The sequence below is a fragment of the Schistocerca americana genome, chromosome X (genome assembly GCF_021461395.2).
Source record: "Schistocerca americana isolate TAMUIC-IGC-003095 chromosome X, iqSchAmer2.1, whole genome shotgun sequence".
Taxonomy (NCBI): domain Eukaryota; kingdom Metazoa; phylum Arthropoda; class Insecta; order Orthoptera; family Acrididae; genus Schistocerca; species Schistocerca americana.
This window is the reverse complement of record NC_060130.1, coordinates 954,591,639-954,614,947: the sequence shown is the minus strand read 5'-3', so window position 1 is coordinate 954,614,947 and position 23,309 is coordinate 954,591,639. Positions and strand designations below refer to the sequence as shown.

Sequence of the window (23,309 nt, the reverse complement as noted above, 5' to 3'; positions counted from 1 at the left end):
TGTGTAGAAGGCTGTCATGGTGTTTACCAGTGAAGGTACAGATAACAAGACCCGCGGGACTCAGCTCCTCGAAAAAATAGGGCCTGTGATAAACGGTGCCATCAACCACCATCGCGTAGTTATCTTCACAGAATGAAGTAGTATTGGCTGATGTGTATGCGCAGCAAGAAATGTAGAGGATAGGGAATAAGATGAGAGCACATATTTGGGCTGCTGTATCTTGATACGAAATTCAAGGAAGCGAGGGCACATGTTTTAAAAGAGCATGCTGAAAAGTAATACTTCTGAATTGTTTGTGTGAAAATTCATAAAGATTTTAAATAAATAAACATTATTAGCAGTCTACATCGTTATTCTTCATGTCTGTAAATTTATTTCTCAACAAAGTCACCCTGGTAAAGAGCACATTTCTCCCAATGATAGAGCAGTTTAATACCCTCACTGTAGAATTCTTGACTTTGTTGACAGAGCCATAACCTCAACTTTGCTTGCACTACTTCATTACTGTTGAAGTGAAGTCGTCAAATTTGTAATTCAGATTTTGGAAACAGATGATGAAAATTGGTTGGGGCCAAGTTGGGACTTTAGGCCTGTATTACACTATCAAATTTCTTTGTCAAAGATTTGATCAAAGATGTGATCAAATATTCCGTCAAATATATTTGACAAAGATCTTTGATGTAGCGCTAGAAGGGGTATTACACTGTCATCAAATTTTTCGTCAAAGTTCAAGATGGCTGACAACAACTTGTTATTAACAGCAGCAGTTGCACGTACTGCAATTGCATTGTGTGCACATGCGGAAAAGAAGTGGGGGGAAGAAAAAAGAACCATACATACGAGGTTGACACTCTTAAATTCCTGGGATTACAACTTGATAATAAATTCAGTTGGGAGGAGCACACCACAAAACTGCAGAAACGCCTTAACAAATCTGTATTTGCAATTTGAGTGTTAGCAGACATAGGCAACATAAAAATGAAAAAGGCTTGCGTACTTTGCCTGCTTTCATTCCATAATGTCATATAGTATAATATTTTGGGGTAAATCTTCAAGTCAAACAAGAGTTTTCAGAGTCCAAAAGCGTGTAATACGTATTATTTGTGGAGTAAATTCACGGACGTCCTGCAGAAACCTCTTCAAAGAACTGGGTATACTAACTACTGCCTCTCAGTATATTTACTCCTTAATGAAATTTGTTCTAAATAATATATCTTTTTTTCCAACAAACAACTCAGTTCATACATACAATACCAGGAACAAAAATGATCTGCACAAGGACTTAAAAGCACTTACTTTACTTCAAAAAGGGGTCCACTACTCAGGAACACTCATCTTCAATAATTTGCCAGCAAACATAAAAAGTTTAGTTACAAATAAAGATCAGTTGAAAAGGAGCCTGAAAGTCTTACTAGTGGCCAACTCCTTCTACTCCATTGAAGAAATTTTTAATAGAAACATATGATGTATTGTATTTATTCATACTATTAGTATTGTATTTATTCATACTATTAGTATTGTTATTTCAAATTAAAACAAAATTGACATGTTCCACATCCACGAGGATCTCCTCAGCATGGATCTATGCAATGAAAAGCTAATCTAATCTGGGTGAAGCCGTGGGTTTTACGACGACATGATAAAAACATTCAACAGAACTTGTTACGTGAGCCTACAGTGGAAGACGTCAAGCCCTACATGAATTACTTACGAATGGATGAGCGTACATTTCTGTATGTGCTCAGTGAAGTGTATCCTCATATCACAAAGCACAGTATTCACTTAAGAACTGCTACATCTTCAGAAGACAGGCTCACTGTAACACTCCAATTCCTTGCTACAGGAGAGGGTTATGTTAGGTCAGGTTAGGTCTCCAATCTTCTTAATCTTTTTTGTATTCAGGGTGCCTCGCATTGTAAAGCGCCTCATCAGCTTCACACATCTCTATTAATTTTGTAGTTGTCGGCACACACCAATTGTATTTACCGGCAATGTTTATAAAAACACTTCAGACGACAGAACGCTGCAGCGATGCTAGCGCTCCATGTGGTAACATATCACATTGCAGTGAACAGAAGACAAGCGATTTCTTTGATCAAATCTACAGCGAGGCCCTAGATTTGATCAAATATTGGACGACATTTGACAAAGTTCCTATTACACCATCAAATATCTTTGACAAAGATTTTTGATAAAAAAGAAATTTGATAGTGTAATACCAGCCTTAGGGAGGGTGATTGACAACAGTGAACCCAAAGCATCAGATTGTTGCAGATGTCTCAGTACTCTTGTGTGGTCTTGCATTATCATGCTGATGGAGCTGTGCTCCATGTGTGGATGAATTCAAAATGTGATTACAGCATGCTGTTCCTACTTTCTGCATCTACATCAATACTCCGCAAGCTGCCATACAGTGCATAGTGGAGGGCACCCTGTACCACTACTACTCATTTCCTTTCCTGTTCCACTCGCAAATAAAGAGATGGAAAAACAGCTGTCTATATACCTCCATATGAGCCCTAATTTCTTGAATCTTATCTTCGTGGTCCAAATGCGCTGTGTATGTTGGAGGCAGTAGAATCATTAAGCAGTCAGCTACAAATGCCAGTTCCCTTAATTTTCTCAATAGTGTTTCTTGAAAATAACATCATCTTCCCTCTAGGGACTGCCATTTGAATTCCCAAAGCATCTGTGTAACACTTAAGTGTTGTTCGAACCTACCAGTAACAAATCTAGCAGCCCACCTCTGAATTGCTTCAACAATGTCTTCCTTCAGTCCGAACTGGTACAAATCGCAAACACTCGACAGTACTCAAGAATAGGTTGCACCATATTATATATGTGGTCGCCTTTACAGGTGAACCACTCTTTCCTAAAATTCTCCTTATAAACTGAAGCCAACCATTCATCTTCCCTTTCCACAGTTCTCACATGCTCATTCCATCTTGTATTGCTTTGCAATGTTACGCCCAGATATTTAAATGATTTTACTGTGTCAAGCAGGACACTAATAATACTGTAACCTAACGTTACAGGCTTGTTCTTTCTACTCATCCGCATTAACTTCAGTTTTTCCACATTTAGGGCTAGCCGCCATTCATCATGCCAACTGGAAATTTTGTCTAAGTTGTCTTGTATTTTCCTAAAGTCGCTCAACTTTGACACTTTACTGTACACCACAGCAGCAGCAGCATCAGACAACTGCAGATAGCTGCTCACCCTGGCTGTCGAGTCATTTATGTATATAGAGAACAACAGCCGTCCTCTCACACTTCCCTCAGGCACTCATGACGATACCCTTGTCGCTGATGAACATTCGCTATCGAGGTGAATATACTGGTTTCTATTACTTATCAAGTCTTCGAGCAACTCGCATATCTGTGAACCTATTCCATATGCTTGGACCTTCATTAACAGCCTGCAATGGGGCACCCTGTCAAGTGCTTTCTGGGAATCCAAAAATATGGAATTTGCCAGTTGCCCTTCATCCGTAGTTTGCAGCATGAGAGAAGGGCAAGCTGCACTGACAGTTGAGACCCACCGTCACGTTACATGCTACAATTAGGCGCCCTCTTGTGGCAAAAGGCTGTAAATATGTAGACGTGAAGAATAAAGGTGTAGAATGTTCATGACATGACATTTGTTTTATTTAAAATATTTTAAGAGTTTTCACATAAAAAATTCAGAGGCATTACTTTTCAGCATGCCCTTGTACTTGCATTACTCTTTCTTGTTGTTTGATAGTGGGCTTGTGCTGCACTAATAATAGTCACGAAAGTTTTACAATGTGTGACTTTGGATCAAGAAATGTAAACCTATTTAGGCATGAGTTTAGATGTGAACAAACCAGCATTGTACCTAAGAGTTTGGACCCCTGTTTCAGGCTTTCTGTAGCTTTTGAACTGTTACTATCAAGAGATCTTGCAATGGAAGAAAGAGGAGAGGTGAAGAGTTCTGTAATGCTGTTCTCACACAAGGGTTAGCAGCAGGCTAGTGCTTAGAAAAGACATTGTGTGTGTGTGTGTGTGTGTGTGTGTGTAGACTGCTGTATTCTGCAGCATACTCAGGCCTAGACCTGGGGCGGGGGTCAGAAATAGTTTTGAGAATTTGAAACTCTTGGTATACCTCCTACTACTCAATATCTGTAATCTGTTGTTTCCTCCATACTGATACTGAATGGATACTTCTGTCTGGCAGGGCAGGATGTGAATTTGATTTGCAAAGTTCTTTATTTCGAGCAGATGTGGGGCAGCAAGATCCCTTTCCTGCTCATTACTGAATATGCCAGTGCCTCTACCTTCATAGGATTACACAGGGGTTTGGAATAAATATCAGGTGTGTGTGTGGGGGGGGGTGGGGGGGGGGGGGGGGAGTCGCACCACCAGACATTTCTTGGATCTATAGGCACCTGCAGTTCACTGACAGATTAAAGTGAGGAAATTTAGATATTCATACCAAGCACATTCTTAGTCAGGAGACAGATGTAAAAAATGCTAACAGTTTGAAAGTAACATTTCTTTCCATAGTCATAGTCCTTCTTTTTTGTTACTTTACCGAAATATCACTACGTAATCTATTATGTCACTGAGTTGTGCTCTGTCCTTTCTGTCTCTGTTTTCCTTCCGCATTCATCTCTCCTACTGCCCCCCTCTGCCTCACACACTTCCACTCAGTCATCATTCACTGCCCCCCCCCCCCCCCAACCCCATGGTAGTTGTTCACCTCTCCCTCCGCCCCCTGTTGCAGTCATTCACTGGTCCCTCCCTCCTCTGCTCCTCTGCCTGTAGCAGTCATTCATTGCCCCCCTCCCTGCCTCCCCCCCCCCCCCCCGCTGCTGCAGTCATTCACTGCCAACTCCCTGCCTCTCCCCCCACTGGTGCAGTCATTCACTGCCAACTCCCTGCCTCTCCCCCCACTGGTGCAGTCATTCACTGCCAACTCCCTGCCTCTCCCCCCACTGGTGCAGTCATTCACTGCCAACTCCCTGCCTCTCCCCCCACTGGTGCAGTCATTCACTGCCAACTCCCTGCCTCTCCCCCCACTGCCACAGTCGTTCACTGCCCCCTCCCTGCCCCCCCCCCCTCCACTGCCGCAGTCTTTCACAGCCCCCTCTCTCTCCCACCTGTCGCAGTCATTCGCTGCCCCCCTTCCTCCCTCCACCCTAGTCGCAGTCATTCAACTGTCGCCCCCTCCTCCCTTTATCACGGTTGTTAACTGTTGCCTCCCCACACAATCCCTACATTGTCGTAATTCACTGCCCCCCCCCCCCCCCAAATTCTCATCACACTCATTCATTCTGCCCCCCATACCCATATTCCTTCCTACCTCTCATTCCAAAATTTGATAAATAAATGTTATCCATTATTTCTGATTAAGCCTGATTATTATTGTTTCAGTTTCGTGTCGACCTGCATGGGATTTTTGTACTCAAACTGTGTGTTTTATGTTTTCAGTGACCTCACTGCACAACTCAAAGGCATTTGTGTTTCCGGCCTTTGGGAAAGGCGCTCTCCGCAGTGAGTAAACTATTTTATTTCTCTATTTGGCTTCATTGTTACCTTCGGTAACAAAAACATTCTTGTCTTAGAGAAATAAGTCAGCTCCAAAGTTCAGTACTATGCTTGCTCTGTAAGTTCTCACATTGGCAAAAGTGAGTGTGTGTGTGTGTGTGTGTGTGTGTGTGTGTGTGTGAGTGTGTGTGTGTGTTGAGAATATTCTATGCAATAGCTTGCATGTCCTGATTACACGTGATATTGCCAGTAGCACCCTAAAAACATAGCTTCGAGGTTACGTCTGTGATAATTCTTGAATACATAGGGCAGGCTGTTTTAGCTATAGTGGCCATCCACAGGCAGTTGGATGCCTGCAGGTAACAGGACAAACCATTGATGCAAGGGCAGTCGGGCAGCAGGGCTGTAGAATATGTAACCATACTCCCCAGGCTTGCGCTCGTGGACGAGGGTGGCAAAGTGGTTTGCGCATACGCAGAACACATAAGGCTGCCTGGTGGATGAGAATCAGATGAACCGTGTGTAGAAAACTATTTGTGCTGTGTTCTGCGCAGAAGAGGAATTTTGCTCAGAATTGCTATCCAGAAGTGAAATAATGAATGCTGTCTGTCTATGTGAAATAAAACAAAAATGGCACTGGCGGGCCTTTCAAACGTATTCTGTGGTGAGCTCATTGCAAGTGTGTGTGTTATCCACCAGAGACATTAACAAACTTCCGTATAACTCCAGTGACTGTGCACACTGATAAAGAACATCAGCCAGTCATTTTGATTAAATCACCTGCATAATAACTTCTTACCATACAGAAGTCTATAGTACTCAGTCTTGATACATTAACATAAAAAAACAGATCACCTTGAATGATTAGAGATACGATGTCCGTATTCACAGGGCATGTACATTAGTATGTTCTGCAGAAATGATTAGCATTTGAACCGTGTTGGCATGAGGGTTCCAGGTCAACATTGATATTGTAGTGTAACACCACCTAATGCTAAAATGTGCCTCTGGCTCTCGTCGTTGCTATAAACTGAAGGTAATGGATCAGTGTCGCTAGAGCAGACGTACAGGATACCTTGTAGATGTATGCGCAAACCATACCATCAAATAAGTGAAGGGCGCATTGTTAGCATGAGAGAATGTGATGCAGCTATCCAGGAAATTGCTGCTTGTGTGTGATAGTGTTTCAGTATTGCAATGTGTGTGTGTGTGTGTGTGTGTGTGTGTGTGTGTGCAGAATGGTTCATGGAAGACGGTAGAACATGACGAGATGGGTTGCGTCGCACCACTCAGATCAACCCCAGGGAAGATAGACAACTCATCTGAATGGCATTGCAGGGCAGATCTGCATTCTCCTTGGCTCTGGCAAAACAGTGTAATACATCTTGCGCTATCTGGTGTGACAGTCTGTCACCGTTTATAACGGGATACGTTACATGCGTGTCATCCACTTCTCCAGCTATCTTTGACGTACGTGCAGAAACATGCTAGATGGCAATAGTGTAAGGATCAATGTCACTGGGGACAGGAATGGCATCAGATAGTGTTTTTGGACGACTCCAAGTTCTGGATGAAAAGGGAAGCTGCCTGGTAGAATTCTGCATAGAGTTTAGTTAAATCATAGCAGACACTTGCTTTATGAAGCATGAAAGAATGTTGTGTGCATGGAAGGAAAAAAACCCTGAGACAACGAAGTTTTTGGTAGGTGACATAATGGCAAGATAGAGATTTCAAAATCAGATCTTAAAGTGCAAAACATTTCCAGGAGCAACTGTAGACCCTAACTGTAATTTTATGGTTATGAACTGCAAATTAAAATTGAAGAAATTGCAGAAAAACAGGAAATTAATGAGATGAGACCAGGACAAGTAAAAGAACCAGAGGTCGCTGAGAGTTTCAGAAGTAGTATTAGTCAATGAGTCACTGACACAAGGAAAAGGAATGCCATAGAGAACAAATGAGTAGATTTGAGAGATGACAAAGTGAAGGCAACAGAAGGTCAAATAGACAAAAATGATGGGTTCTAGTAGAAATCCTTGTGTGTCGCACAAGGTACTGAATTTAATTGGTGAAAGGAGAAAACATAAATGCAGCAAATGAAGCAGGCATAAAAGAGTACATGCATCTTAATTAGATTGACAGAAAGTGTAAAATGGCTAATCAGGAATGGCCAGAGGAAAAAAATGCAAGCCTGTAGAAATGTGCATGACTGTGGGGAAATATAGATGCTACCTATGGGAAAAATAAAGAAACCTTTGGAGAAAAGTGAAGCAAGTCAATGAGTGTTACAATATTAAATGGCAAGCCAGTACCAAGCCAAGAAGGGGAGGATGAAAGGTGTAAGAAACATACAGATGGACTATACTAAAGAAACAAACACGAAGAAAATTTTGGAAAGGAAAGAGGTAGTCGATGAAGAGGAGATGAATGATATACTATCAGATTAATTTGGCATAGTGCTGAAAGACCTAAGTCAAAACATGGCAGCTGGAGAAGAAGATATTCCCTCAGAATTACTGAGATCATTGCGAGAAACCCAAACTGCAGCTGTAAGAGTCGGAGGATGTGAAGGAAAAAAAAGGGGGGGGGGGGGGGGGCAGTAGTTTCAGAAGGGTGTAAGGTAGAAATCTAGCCTATTCATGATGTTATTCAATATGTTCATTGAGTGAGCAGCAAAGGAACTGAAGGACAAATGTGGAAAGGAAATTAATGTTCAGCAATAAGATATAATAACTTTGAAGGTTGTCAGTTACAATGTAATTCCATTATAGATGGCAAAGGATTTGGGAGAACGGTTAACAGAACGGATAGCCTTGACAAGGCGCTATAAGCTGAAACATCAACAAAGTGCAGTGGAATTAAATGAGGTAATTTTGAAGGAAGTAAATCAGGGAATATGAGGTAAAAAGTAGTAGATAAGATTTATTATTTGAGCAGCAAAACAAATGATAAGTTGTTGTTCATCACTGTCTGCTAGCTATGGTCATTGGTGAGAGAACAGTGTATCACTTCTAAATCATCAGCAGGTATGGAGTTTGAATGAGAACAAGTGGTCAGTGTTAACGAATGCAATTTCTAACTTCATGAATTTGAAATCTGTGTAGGTCATAACCACTAAAGTGATGGATGTGTGGAAGATAGGGGGCTGAAGATAGCCTGACAATTCACAAACCTGGTAATATACCAAAAGTATACAGGGTGTCTCAAAGTAGAGTTGGTATTTGTTGTGTCATAATAAAATAGAGGTTGAAGTCCATTGACAAAATCTTTAATTATAATTGAAATATACAGTTTAGGAATTAACTTCTTCAAAATATTGTCATTTAAATACAATTCAGCATGCCTAGGCCACTGATTTAAATGATGAACAAAATTTTGCATGGCGACTCAGCATGTAGACACTGGGATGGCTGCCACTTCACTATGGATATTTTGTTTCAGATGCTCCAGAGGATCAGGTTACTGACATACGCTTTAGATATGAGATATCCTCATAAGAAAGAAAATCCATAGAGCTCAAGTTTGGGTGGGGGCTGGGGGGGGGGGAGGGGGGGGGGGGGAGCAGCAATGTATGTCACCCCTCCTGGAGATCAATTTGCTAGGGAAAATTTCACAAACTTCCAGTCTAGATCCATTGGGCGTGTTTCTTGTGGCTCTGTCTTGCTGAAGCCATGTTCTTTGGTAATAACCAGTACAGTTTTGCAATTCAAGCACCAAAAAGTCATTTAACTTCGTCACATAACGTTCTGAATTCACTGAGATTGCATGACTGCTCTTGTTCTTGAAAAAGTCAGGTTGATTATTCCTCAAGCCAATGTCACAGCCCATACAGTAACTTTTGACCGATGAAGGGATTTCTCATGCTTCTGTTTAGATTCGTTGCACTCTAGCAGCAGCAATTTTGCTTATTGACGTGACAATTCAGATGAAAATGTAGCTCGTCAGGAAACATGATGATGATGATGATAAATAAAGGGCACTCAGTCACATCAACAATAAACTACAGCCTATGCCTGGCATCCTGAGACTTTGGATTATGTAAGGGTGCAATTTAAGGTCTTTGTGCAGAATTCATTGCAATGATGATTTACGCAAATTTAAAGAATGCACTCGCTTACAAATGGAGAGCTTAGGATCGTCACAGACAGACTGATTTACACTCTCCATGGATTTGCCCATTCTTGGTGACCTTGGTCACCCAGATTTCGGTTTGGCCAGTTCTGAACAATCTCCTCAAACATTTGATCCATTTCGGGATGAGGGGAGCACTTAAGTGTGTCATTTACAGTGTGCAATCCACAATCGCTGCAAAAATTCTTCTGTGCTACAGTCACTGTGTCAACGTTTCTTTGAAACTGTCGTACACAGAATGCACAGCCTGCTCCTGAGAAGCACTTGTGTCAGCTGGATTCTTAAAGGGCAAACAAGTAATGAATGTATGCCCCACACTGTGCCGATTTGTTGTGTGTGCACAGAGAGCTGTTCAGATATAAACTTTCTTTTGAGACAACCTGTATTAGTTTATAGGATCACACACATTGTGTACATATTATGGTTTCTAACTTCCTAAGTTTAGTTAGTGGCGTGTGTGCTCATACCGCTCATTGTTGTCTACTGTGCATTCAGTCTGTGTGTGTGTATTGCATTCTGTAGGATTCACCTTAATTCACACACACAACCCCTGTAGAGGTGGTGGCTAGAAGAGGCTTGCCATAGCTTCTGCCACATTTTAAGAGCTGACTGAAATGTGGCCAATGTCACTCAAAGTGGGATTCCCAAGTTAAGACATTACTGACAATGACAACCCTTGCAATTCACAGAGCATGCACTTCATCAGGGTTCTGGGGATCATTTTCTGCCATGTCTTTCCTTATGGCACCCAGCTTCCTCTCACTGCTCATTGGAGGCAAAAGATGCCATGTTCGTTGAAGGAGTGAACTACTACCCCTCTCTATGTGGAAGCCATAGTCTGAACTGTGACACCTCATCGGCTGTATCACAGAAATCCTCCAGGTCATTCCATGTCAAGTCATCCAGGCCATGACATCCATTATCTAGTTGTGAACTGAGATTTTGTGTACTGATTTTGTATCTAAAATCATGAACTTTCACCAATTTTTAGTGCTTTATATACATTCTCTTGGTAGCAATTGTTGAAAGTTTTATGTAATGCGTTACATCAAAACAAACTGTAAAAATTTGGTAATTGGGTGCAGTTTTTAAACAAAAAATGGTATGCTGACAGTTTTTCCCTGAATATCCTCATGGACATCTAGTTTCTGAAAACTAGAAAAAATATTTTGGACAATTGCCCCCCCCCCCCCTCCCCCCCCCCCCCCCTCTCTCTCTCTCTCTCTCTCTCTCTCTCTCTCTCTCTCTCTCTCTCTCTCTGGAAAACATAGAAAAAATTAGAAAGAGATCTACAAATAATAAAGTCTCATCACACACAAAATCAGTTTTGAGAAATGAATGGCACTGGGGAAAATATATATATGGAGAGAAATACAATTACTACCCAAGAGACATTAACAACATCAGTACACATAACAATATCCAGATTGAACAAATATTGCAATATATGAAACAAAACTACACATTATAAAATAGAGGGCAACTTGTACATTATATGACATATGAACACTTTCTTACCTCTGTCATAACCAAATTAACTCAATGTAAAAATACATAGCATTCTGTTTATAATGTTTAAGCATTTTGTCAAAAGCCAATGTTGTCAACACCGCACAAAATGCTGGCGCTGCAATCTGAATTAAAGTTGATTCGCAATTACACACGTGACAAGACACTTTGATGCTTAGATAATATTTTTTGTATGAGAACAACTTTTCTTCCACCAACTTCGAGGACTCTTTGCTCAGATAATAAATACGGCCTATTGCTGTGGTGATATCAACTTCACATAGAATACAAAGAAACATCATTATCAGACCAATAGAAGGATGGGGATGGTCCATGAGGATGCATGAACCTTACTGTAACACCTCCTCCTTCACCTTCTCAGCAATTCCCAAATCCCAGAAGAGTCATATGCACATGCAACGTAGCAATTGGGCTTCACAGTGCATTCTTGCATTAGTGGTGGAAGTGCATCTGAGAAATCATGCATGATACTAAAATCCGTATCACAGCTCAGACTTTTTGCTCCAACTTTGGTTGATGATATTGGTACAATGTGATGCATAGATCGTGTTCCAGGAATTGTTTTTGCACTTGTGAAGTGCTGACAAAGATGTCAGACTTGTACCATTTCATCTTTTGAAACAAAGAGAAATGAAATGCCTTGTTCTCACGACAGAATTCAAATACCTGTGAAGCTGTAAGTATTTGATCTTTATAAACTCTTTGCGAACTTGTTTTCATGACAAGTCCTTTAACAGTGCCACCAATACCATCACAGGGAGATTTGTCATGGCTGGTAGCAAAAAAGGACCAGCTGCACTTTATGTTGAAGTCGTGTTCATGGTAGCAAATATTTCTGAAATTCTTTCAATTTTTATATCAGTGAATTATTGAACATATGCAGGATGAATTTCTGGAAATTCACACGTTAAAAATAAAAATAATAATAATAAAAAAAAACTGTTTTCTGAGTCTGGGAAAAAAAATCAATACAGTTTTCTGAGTCTGGTACACCAAGGCAACATAATGTTCTAGATCATCTGAAACAGTACAAATACTTTTTGCATGCAACTGTTTGTCCTTTTTGTAATATATATGGACAGTGTGAAGAGTGCAGCTGCCATTGTTCCAATGGTACCCCTGTACTTCATCTTGAACAAAAAAAAAAAATTGAAATTTTCACCGAAATCCACTAAAATTAACTCTGATCCTGCATCAAGTGTTTCCATCCTAATTTTCAGATATCAGCTTTTGATTGAGAAATAAAAGTCTGTGGACTAAGTTTTTCAATTTTCGTAGTTAGTGTGTCACAGAATTCTGATAGAGAAGTGACACAGAATTCTGATAGAGAAGTGGTTCGAACACTTAGTCATTCTATTATTAGTTGATACCCATTGACTGTACTGAACCGTCTCATCAGTATCATAGTCTTCTACTTCATTATCTAAGTGAGTTTGAAGCAATGAACTGGTGGGGCATTTTTCACATACATGAAGCATACCGGCTCTGTTATTTATATCATATTTATTATTTTAATTAAATCTTGGTATGTTTCTTTAATAGAAATGGAATTTAGAAGAAATTTAATGTTTTGGTGGTAAATGCACGCACATGCGGTGTGTGTTCCTGATGATCCTGCACGTATACACTGTTTTGGTCTAAGAGAAGCAAATTTTGTCTTCAGGATACCTTTTTTTTTTATAGAGGAATACAGTTCAGTTAAATTCCTTAAAACAAGACGCTTTTGTTCATAGGTATTTTTGCTGGTGCTCACTTTGTCTTTTTTCCCAGGTATTATTCTTGTGTTTTCATCATCTAAATGTTGCTGTTTTGGTCTTCAGTCCTGAGACTGGTTTGATGCAGCTCTCCATGCTACTCTATCCTACGCAAGCTTCTTCATCTCCCAGTGCCTACTGTAACCCACATCCTTCTGAATCTGCTTGGTGTATTCATCTTTTGGTCTCCCTCTACGATTTTTACCCTCCTTGCTGCCCTCCAGTACTAAATTGGTGATCCCTTGATGCCTCAGAATATGTCCTACCAATCGATCCCTTCTTCTAGTCAAGTTGTGCCACAAACTCCTCTTCTCCCCAATCCTATTCAATACCTCCCCATTAGTTATGTGATCTACCCATCTAATCTTCAGCATTCTTCTGTAGCACCACATTTCAAAAGCTTCTATTCTCTTCTTGTCTAAACTATTTATCGTCCATGTTTCACTTCCATACATCGCTACACTCCATACAAATACTTTCAGAAACGACTTCCTGACACTTAAATCTGTACTCGATGTTAACAAATTTCTCGTCTTCGGAAACGCTTTCCTTGCCATTGCCAGTCTACATTTTATATCCTCTCTACTTCGACCATCATCAGTTATTTTGCTCCCCAAATAGCAAAACTCCTTTACTACTTTAAGTGTCTCATTTCCTAATCTAATTCCCTCAGCATCACCCGACTTAATTCGACTACATTATATTATCCTTGTTTTGCTTTTGTTGATGTTCATCTTATATCCTCCTTTCAAGACACTGTCCATTCCGTTCAACTGCTCTTCCAAGTCCTTTACTGTCTCTGACAGAATTACAATGTCATCGGCGAACCTCAAAGTTTTTATTTCTTCTCGATGGATTTTAATACCTACTCTGAATTTTTCTTTTGTTTCCTTCACTGCCTGCTCAATATACAGATTGAGCAACATCGGGGAGAGGCTACAACCCTGCCTCACTCCCTTCCCAACCACTGCTTCCCTTTCATGTCCCTCATGCCATTTGGTTTCTATACAAATTGTAAATAGACTTTTGCTCCCTGTATTTTACCCCTGCCACCTTCAGAATTTGAAAGAGAGTATTCCAGTCAACATTGTCGAAAGCTTTCTCTAAGTCTAAAAATGCTAGAAACGTAGATTTGCCTTTCCTTAATCTAGCTTCTAAGATAAGTCGTAGGGTCAGTGTTGCCTCACGTGCTCCAATATTTCTCCGGAATCCAAACTGATCTTCCCCGAGGTCGACTTCTACTAGTTTTTCCATTCGTCTGTAAAGAATTCGTGTTAGTATTTTGCAGCCGTGACTTGTTAAACTGATAGTTCGATAATTTTCACATCTGTCAACACCTGCTTTCTTTGGGATTGGAATTATTATATTCTTCTTGAAGTCTGAGGGAATTTTGCCTCTCTCATTCGTCTTGCTCACCAGATGGAAGATTTTTGTCAGGACTGGCTCTCCCAAGGCTGTCAGTAGTTTTAATGGAATGTTGTCTACTCCCGGGGCCTTGTTTCAACTTAGGTCTTTCAGTGCTTTGTCAGACTTTTCACGCAGTATTGTATCTCCCATTTCATCTTCATCTACATCCTCTTCCATTTCCATAATATTGTCCTCAAGTACATCGCCCTTGTATAGACCCTCTATATACTCCTTCCACCTTTGTGCTTTTGCTTCTTTGCTTAGAACTGGGTTTCCATATGAGCTCTTGATATTCATACAAGTGGTTCTCTTTTCTCCAAAGGTCTCTTTAATTTTCCTGTAGGCAGTATCTATCTTACCCCTAGTGAGGTAAGCCTCTACATCCTTACATTTGTCCTCTAGCCTTCCCTTCTTAGCCATTTTGCACTTCCTGTCGATCTCATTTTTGAGACGTTTGTATTCATTTTTGCCACGTTTGTATTCATTTTTGCCTGCTTCATTTACTGCATTTTTATATTTTCTCCTTTCATCAATTAAATTCAATATTTCTTCTGTTCCCAAGGATTTCTACTAGCCCTCGTCTTTTTACCTACTTGATCCTCTGCTGCCTTCACTACTTCATCCCTAAAAGCTACCCATTCTTCTTCTGCTGTATTTCTTTCCCCCATTATTGTCAATTGTTCCCTTATGCTCTCCCTCAAACTGTGTACAACCTGTGGTTTAGTCAGTTTATCCAGGTCCCATCTCCTTGAATTCCCACCTTTTTGCAGTTTCTTCAATTTTAATCTACAGTTCATAACCAATAGATTGTGGTCAGAGTCCACATCTGCCCCTGGAAATGTCTTACAATTTAAAATCTGGTTCCTAAATCTCTATCTTACCATTATATAATCTATCTGAAACCTGTCAGTATCTCCAGGCTGCTTCCATGTATACAACCTTCTTTCATGATTCTTGAACCAAGTGTTAGCTCTGATTAAGTTATACTTTGTGCAAAATTCTACCAGGCGGCTTCCTCTTTCATTTCTTAGCCCCAGTCCATATTCACCTACTACGTTTCCTGCTCTCCCTTTTCCTATTACCAAATTCCAGTCACCCATGACTATTAAATTTTCGTCTCCCTTCACTATCTGAATAATTTCTTTTATTTCAGCATACATTTCTTCAATTTCTTCGTCATCTGCAGAGCTAGTTGGCATATAAACCTGTACTACTGTAGTAGGCGTGGGCTCCGTGTCTATCTTGGCCACAATAATGCATTCACTATGCTGTTTGTAGTAGCTTACCCTCATTCCTATTTTTTTTATTCATTATTAAACCTACTCCTGAATTACCCCTATTTGACTTTGTATTTATAACCCTGCATTCGCCTGACCGAAAGTCTTGTTCCTCCTGCCACCGAACTTCACTAATTCCCACTATATCATCCAAATAAAAACTCTTTACTTTTTGCACTGTATCATGAGGCAATGTCTCTCCCTCTTTTCTGCTCAGCCATCAATAAAATACCCTTTTCCATTAAAAGAGCTCTTGCTTGTCATAACAAATATACAGAAACCTGAAATTTGGAACTGACTTTCTGTCGAGACCAAGTTGGCGGCACAAGACTAAGTAACTGATTTTTTTCACGATTATTTGCTTTTTCAATTTTCTGTTTAATTTTGTCCATGAGTTCATCATGATGTTTTGCCTTTTATTCCAGTTCTGTTAAATCACTGTCAGGGATAGTGCTTGCATCAGCAGCCAGCACAACTTGATATGTATGTGAAATTTTAGAGCCCCAGCTGCTGACTGCAATTTTCATTTGGCTGCTGCACTCCAACTATGCCGAGCAACTGAATGCAGCTTTGCAAGAGATACTTCTAAGCTAGTTAAGCTAGTATTGAGCACAGATTTTTCAGGAGTCTGCACCTTCACATTACTGTCCTTTATATAGTCTGGTGATGAGTCATCACTTGCTTGTTTTTCATTAATAAGTTTGATACAGGTTGGGCACATTTTCTCTCCAGGAATAACACTAGAGCCTCTCGTTTTGAAGGTCTTTGCCGTTTCTAAACTAATTTCATGCAATCCAGATGAAACAGATCATCTATGGTGCTTGAAGGGATCACAGCAAATTTTTTTATGTAGAGAGAATCTGCGCAGGTACCTGTCTTTGTGCTTAATACACACACATGAAAGATCTAAATCACAGTATGAATGACTTTTGCTTTGCCACAATAAAAGTTCTTGTTTATTACTGGTCAGTTCATTCACACAGTCAGGACATTGTCACATATCTTGCAGATACTGTCCAAGAAAACACTGCCTACTTGTACTTTCCATACTGCTTCAGTCATAAAACTAACATTTGTCATTAATAATTCAAAAGATGATTAGTGTAACCAAAAAGTAATTAAATAATGAAAAATCATTCCATCCCAGTGTTTCATTACAAATACATTTCAGATTATTATTGTAACATTAGGGGACTGATTTTTGTTTTGGAATGAATAGTTAAAAATTGCAACAGTTGTATTTCCAACCAATAATTGACTCTGGGTACAACTCAGTACAAGAGCTCAGAACTACATGCTCAGTGAACACAACTCAAAACAAAGGAACTGGATGAAACAATACATGTAGTGGCAATAAAACAGTGTTCTCAGGTATGATTTTTTTCCCCCTAGGGAAATTCATTGTAGCCAGCTCCAGCAATTCAGTGGTGACACGGTAGTCATGAATTAGCAACTTCAGTATTTCTTTTACAGTATAGTTGTTTTTCACACTTCACATTATTTCTACAAACTGATTCTTTTTATGTGACATAATGGAATATTTTAATAATATTGTAAATTTTTCAAAGGTATCTATGAGGGGGCAATATTTTAAAAAATTATAATGTTTATGCATGGATTTTGTTTAAAAGAAATTATTTACAATTTTGTCTGAGATGTAGATGATGGGTATTCACTACAAGAAGCACGACCATAAAGATATAAACCTTCCTCTTTAAAAAAAAAAAAAATCAGGCTTCCACTGCAAAAACTGTAGAAAGTATTGCATTTTTAAATTATAAAGGAGCTCGTCTATGAAAGCCTGAATTCCTGAATCTATACAACTTCTTTTTATCATAAGTGAAAAAGTAATTGATCTGCAACATTTACATTCTGGAAATGTGAATATTACAAGGTAAACCTCCACTACCCAAAATTTCAGGGATTTGCGTGACGATGGGTGTCATTTCCTAAAATTCCTGAATGTTTTCACGTGGAATGGCCCTTCCTGAACAGTTTAGCATAATATGGGAAGTAGCAGAAATCATATTTTAATTCCCCTGATTAAGCTTGGAAACGACTGCACATGCCAAAGTAGCTATTGCAGCTGGTGCCTCAGATCCATTGCTCTTCGAAATGACTTCCATGAGCTCTAGTCTGCCACTGTTCCATTGCTTCAATTGCAATATACAGTCCAAAATGCATTCATTTAGAGTCATCATTTAATTGCTGCATTCTTTGATTTACAGAAATTTTTAAGAGACAAGTTGGTATTACTATCTGGACTCCAAATGAGGATTTCAGTACAGCTTACTAGTGTTTATGTACAGCAGTTTCTCTCTTTGGCTGTATGCATTTTAATTGGAGTAACCCTCGTTGTTGTTGTTGTTGTTGTTGTTGTTGTGGTCTTCAGTCCTGAGACTGGTTTGATGCAGCTCTCCATGCTACTCTATCCTGTGCAAGCTTTTTCATCTCCCAGTACCTACTGCAACCTACATCCTTCTGAATCTGCTTAGTGTATTCATCTCTTGGTCTCCCTCTACGATTTTTACCCTCCACGCTGCCCTCCAATACTAAATTGGTGATCCCTTGATGCCTCAGAACATGTCCTACCAACCGATCCCTTCTTCTGGTCAAGTTGTGCCACAAACTTCTCTTCTCCCCAATCCTAATCAATACTTCCTCATTAGTTATGTGATCTACCCATCTAATCTTCAGCATTCTTCTGTAGCACCACATTTCGAAAGCTTCTATTCTCTTCTTGTCCAAATTATTTATCGTCCATGTTTCACTTCCATACATGGCTACACTCCATACGAATACTTTCAGAAATGACTTCCTGACACTTAAATCAATACTGGATGTTAACAAATTTCTCTTCTTCAGAAACGCTTTCCTCAGAACCCAAAATATACAAGAAAAATGAGTACATCAGGGATTTATTCTGAGATTCACTACTTACGCTATTACAATCAGTGGCATTGTCCCACTGTATAGGCATACAGCCTCTGTCACTGTATGTAGACAGTTTCTATAAACACTACAATTCTGCTTCAGTTGGCACTATTACATGTCATCTAAAAGGCACAAGACTTAGACTGGAAGAATTTGTTTAATTTCTCGCCTCCTGAAATCCTGTTGTGCATTTCTGCAGGCTTAAGACTGTACATCCCCATCCTGAACTCTACTTAGGTAATAAATTGTTAGTGTTACTGCTTTTTGGTCTTCTGTTTGGTAAAGAGATGATTGGCTACCACACACTTGTTGGCTGAAGACCAACTGTACAGTAAACTTGATGCTGTCTGGTTCCTCCATGATACTACCAAGGCATATGAGCACATTGTTCTTCTACTGCTTTTTAATTGATTAATCATATCCAAAGTAGAGCTGTAGTGTTCATAGAAATGGTCTGCATATAGTGACTTGAGGCCATATGCATCTGCAGTGGGTATAATGCTGTTGATTGTAATAGCATAAAAAATGACTCTCAGAACAAATCTCTGACAAACTCATTTTTCTTGTGTAAGTTACAGATGCTTATTTATGTTGGTGTTAGGCCTGTTCAATCCCATTCACAGCATTAGTTGGAGGCTGCTGACTGGATTGTTCTGCACTACAATGTCAGCAATCTTCTAATGTGGATTGGTATTGGCTCACTTAGAGTTTGGCAATGACAGTTGTTCATCAACAATGCAGTAATGAGACCATCCATGTCACCTGCTTCCATTCCATATTCAGCAATGTAGACTTGAGACCGAGCTGGTGTGCCAGCTGGATACTATTCCAAGTTTCAAGAAACAGACCTCCCACTTCTTCCTCTAGACTGCCTATACAGGCTGGTCAGAAAGACACCCAAAAGTTTTTAAGAATGTTGCAGGGGAGATTTTGCTGAGAAGTAATTGTTAAGAAAAAATATTATATTTTGCACCGTTTCAGAGTTATTTAGCAATCAAGTTAGCCAATCAGGTCATAAAGTGTTATTGCCAAACACGTTTTTTTGTTTCATTTCCCCAAAACAAACAAACATAGCTTTTGCTCAAGCAGCTTAAATGTGTCACTTTTGAAAAAGGCACATTGTAACTGATAATGAGCATTTCAACAAATGGTAACTTAACAGACCCAGTGCAGTGCATTACTGCATTTTTGGCCGTGCAAATGCTTGAATTTGCATGCTCAGTGATCTGATTGGCTGACTTCAATGCTAAACAATTCTGAAACGGTGCAACATATCAAATTTTTTTTCTTAACAGTTATCCCTCAGCACAATCTCCCCTGCAACACCCTTACAAGCTTTTCAGACTGTTTCTGTCGATACTGTCTACATTGCCTGTCAAAACTAGTGAACCACCCAGAAGGGGAGAAGGTAATGAAACCAGACTTTACAGTATGAGAGAGTATGTAATATCATTTCAGTGATTACAAATGTGAGTCAAATATACAAAGAATTTGGCACAATGAGCCCACTTATCAGTACGACGTTGAATTTCCTGTAGCTTGCAAGCATATGCACTGACTGATTGGGAAGGGTGTCCTCTCCTAAGGCAAGCTGACCCACAACCGTTGTAAATATCCTGGATACTGGCACTGGGATGGAGTTGACATCAAAACTGTTCCCAACCATGTTCTGTCGAGGACAGATCTGGTGATGCTTTGAGCCAAGGGATTACCTCGGAATCGTACAGATGGGTTCACAGACACATGTGTCGTGTGGATGATCACTGTCTGTTGAAAAATGACACCGTAAAACTGTTCCACGAGAGGTTAACACACAAGGGCGCACAATGTCTATGATGTTGTGTCATCAGAGTTCCTTCAATCACCATAAACTGTGAGCTGAAGTCGTACCCGATGGTTCCCCAAACCGTGACACTAGGAGTAACACTGCTCTGCCTTTCCAAACCAATAGAAAACTGGATCTTCCACCAAGTTGCCAGCACACTTGTCAATGATGGTCATTCAGGATAGAGCAGAACCACAATTCATCACTGAACACAGTGCAGTGCCACTCATCAGCAGTCCATGCTTCCCAATCATGGCACCATCCCAAAGGCAGCTTTTTGTGTTGTGTTGTGTAAATGGCAGCCAGTGCATGGAACTATAATTCCCTAGTCCAGCTGTTGCTTGTTTTGAAACAATGGTGGTGGATGACACAGTGTCGCAGGGAGTCAATTATTTCTCAGGTGCCGGGTGCAGATGTGAAGGGGGTTATAATGTGCTTGGTGCACAGTATGGAAGTCGTGCCCATGTGGTGGTCCAATGTTGTCGACAGGAACCTTGATCATGAGTATGCTTGACCTCACATTCCCATGCAGTCCAACATGGTGCCACTGCCTTATCTAAATGCCCCACAAAGCTGAATGTTGGACAAATCAACCAGCTAGCCAAATGGAGACCCACATATCCATCAGTGATCACTCAATATTGGACACTGTTCATTTCCTTTATATATACCCCACCATGCTCTGTAACAACCTTAAACATGAACTACACTAATGCACTCTGGTGAAAGTTCTAGTTACGTTAGAGATTTAAAACTCTTAATCATTTACAGACCCTCCAGCGATGTGTACATATACAAAGTTACATTGACGTCTATGACTGACTTCTGGGTGCTTTACTTTCTTTTGTCAATCAGGTAGCTTCTTAAGGTGTTGTTCATTCTGAGAGGTTGTGACCGCTTTTATGAACTTATCATTTTGACATCTGGAACTGTTCACAAAATAAAATGGGTGTTTCATCTTACCCTGTATGTTCCACAGTTACAGCAGCTGCTGTCTGAACGGTGCACCATGTTCCATCTCGTTCAGATAGCAACATCTGTTTATACAAACTATTAGTCAAAATTTTGTAGACTATGTTTTGAAAACGCACAGCAGGCTTTTGGTTGATCACAGTCAATGTTACTACTTTATTGCATACATGTTTCTTGAGAAAATGAGCTTTTACTGCCAGAAAGAGAATCATGTTTGATTTGGTCCATTAATTCACTAAGGAAAATTGGCTTTCTTTCATCATCACTGTTTTCAAGAATAATATATGCATCTTTTATTATTGTTACAATTTCACCACCAAATGGATAATGTGATTTGTTTGTCTCAGCTTTTGGGCGATTGTGAAATTTTCTTGTACACTAATTATGATACTGACTGTAAGTATTCACCAAGTCACTTATTGGTGAAATGGTTCTATTACAGTGCATCCAAAGTAGTGACCACATTTTTCTTTTTAGAACAGTTTAATTTTTATAACTCTAACCTGATACACAAAATTTTTTATTTCCCTGCGGAAGCCATATAAGAAGTAGTGGCTTTTTGAAACTGAAAGATGTTTCACGAGAATGAGTTGTCGACCATTATCAGCTCACTTGAGATGGGCAGCTATCACTTTTCCACGTAAGTGTGATGTTTCTACCTTTTTGTATGCTTCCTTTTTTTTTTTTTTTTTAAAAAAAGGTAAATGTACTCGCATCCTTCTGTTCTTGCGTGATTCAGAAAAAGTTGTCCAGTATCAGTTTCCCCCACTGTGGTCACCCTTTCCATTCCATTGTTCAATATTTCACAACAGAGCACACGTTCAGACTTGATGAAGACTTAGATGCTTAGAACTCCAGAACAAAGCTGAAATACCGTGGCTGCCAGCCATACGTATGGAAGGCAGATATGTGGGGAATCCGCAACATTAGAGGAGTGAATGGCAGTGAAAGGGGTGGAGTCTTGCCATTGTCGTCAGAAGGTGAAAGCAATGTACGATAAGACAACTGCTTTGCCTTAAATATTTGTTTGTCGGAAAAGTTACATTACATTACATTCAAACTTGTTCCATAGATCATGAATAAGACATTTCATAAAGACATGGAATGTGTCAGCTGAACATAAGTTTCCTTTACACAGTATAATTTTTTGTCCTGCCTCATATCAAAAAATTTGTCTATTGGGTAGGAGGAGTTGTCATTCAGAAACTATTTTGTTTTTGAATGCTGGTTGGATATTGTCAGAATTTTAATGCTATTTGGTAGATGACCAAAGATTTTTGTGGCAGCATAATTCACTCCTTTCTGTGCCAAAGTTGGATTTAACCCAAAATAGTGAAGATAATCCTTTCTTCTAGTGTTGTAGCTATGCACTCTGCTGTTATTTTTTAATTGGGGTGGGTCATTAATAACAAATTTCATATGTGAATATATGTATTGCAAATGTACTGTGAATGTCCCAAGTTTCTTAAATAAATGTCTGCAAGGTGGTCTTGGGAAGACTGCTTCTATTATTCCGATTACACGCTTTTGTGCAATGACTATTTTTTTCTGTTAATGACGAATAACTCCACAATATAATGCCAGATGAAAGCTGTGAATGAAAATGGGCATAGTAGGCTAATTTATTGATATGTTTATCACCAAAATTTGCAATAACTCTAATAGTGTAAGTAGCTGAACATGAACGTTTCAGCAGATCATTAATGTGTTTCTTCCAGTTCAGTTTCTTACAATGCATACACCCAGAAATTTTGAATATTCTGCCTGGGTAACAGACTCCTGTTCAAAGTGTGTGTGTGTGTGTGTGTGTGTGTGTGTGTGTGTGTGTGTGTTTTAATCAATGGTGTTATGCCATTTACTGTACAGAACTGTATATACTGTGTTTTTTTTTTTTTTTCCAAAGTTTAGAGAGAGTCCATTTGCAGAGAACAACTTAATAATTTTCTGCAAGACATTATTTACAATTTCC

At 39.7% G+C, this 23,309-nt stretch overlaps 1 protein-coding gene across 1 annotated transcript in view; it reads left to right on the top strand.

The window, feature by feature from the left end:
- Positions 1 to 23,309, top strand: part of LOC124555523 (mucin-5AC-like) — a gene marked incomplete in the record, with an annotated part of 160,311 nt that overhangs the window by 125,113 nt on the left and 11,889 nt on the right. The window contains 1 exon segment of the transcript XR_006968557.1: positions 5,454 to 5,516.